This window comes from Ascaphus truei, chromosome 20, assembly GCF_040206685.1.
Source record: "Ascaphus truei isolate aAscTru1 chromosome 20, aAscTru1.hap1, whole genome shotgun sequence".
Lineage (NCBI taxonomy): Eukaryota > Metazoa > Chordata > Amphibia > Anura > Ascaphidae > Ascaphus > Ascaphus truei.
Genome location: NC_134502.1, coordinates 32,510,948 through 32,512,001, shown reverse-complemented (window position 1 = coordinate 32,512,001; position 1,054 = coordinate 32,510,948).

Below are 1,054 nucleotides of genomic sequence, written 5' to 3'. Positions count from 1 at the left end.
AGAAAGAGTGGGGAGAGAGATAGGGGGGAGAGAGAGTGTGCGGAAGAGAGAGAGAGAGAGGGGGAGAAGAGAGGGCGAGGAAGAAAGAGAGGGGGAGAAGAGAGAGGGCGAGGAAGAAAGAGAGGAGAGAGGGACATATAGAGGGGGAATGGGAGAGAGAAGGAGGAGAGAGAGAGGTGGAGGGGGAGAAGAGAAAGGGGGTGAAGGAAATAGAGAGGAGGGTTTAGAAAGAGAGATTGTGGGGGGGGGGAGATTGAGGGCGAAAGAGAGAGGGGGAAGGAGAGAGGAGGGAGAGAGAGAGGGGGTTGAGAAAGAGAGAAAGAGTGGGAGGGAGGGGAAGAAAGATAGGACGGGAGAAAGAGGGGGGAAGGAGAGAGAGGGGGTTGAAGGAGAGAGAGGGGGTTGAAGGAGAGAGAGGGGGTTGAGGAAGAGAGATGGGAGTTGAGGAAGAGAGAGAGGGGGGTGATGAAGAAAGGGGGAAGAAGAGAGATGGGGACGGCACAGAAATGGGGAAGAGAGAGGGGGAGAGAGATGGGGAGTGGGGGAGTGAGAGAGAGGAAGATTGGGGAGGAGGGGGAGAGAGAGAGGGGAAGGAAGAAAGGGAAAGAGGGGGATAGAGAGGGGGAGAGGAAGAGAGGGGGGAGGAAGAGAGAGGGGGAGAAAGAGAGGTGGGGAGAAAGAGAGAAAGGGGAAGAGAGAGGGGAGGTGGAAGAGAGATAGAGGGGGAAAGAGAGAGAGGGGGAGAAGAGAAAGGGGGAAGAGAGAGTGGGATAAGAGCGAGAAAGGGGGAGAAGAGAGAGAGGGGGGAGAAGAGAGAGGGGGAGGAAGAAAGAGAGGGGGATAGGAGTGAGAGAGGGATAGAGAGAGGGGAGAGGGAGATAGAGAGGGGGAAAGGGAGAGAGAGGAGGGATAGGGAGAGAGAGAGGTGGAGGGAGAGAGAGGGGTGAAGGAGAGAGAGGGGGGGTTGAGAAAGAGAGAGAGATAGTGGGGGGGGAGAAGAGAGATAGGGCGGGAGTGAGAGGGGGAAGGAGAGAGAAGGAGGGAGAGGGAGAGA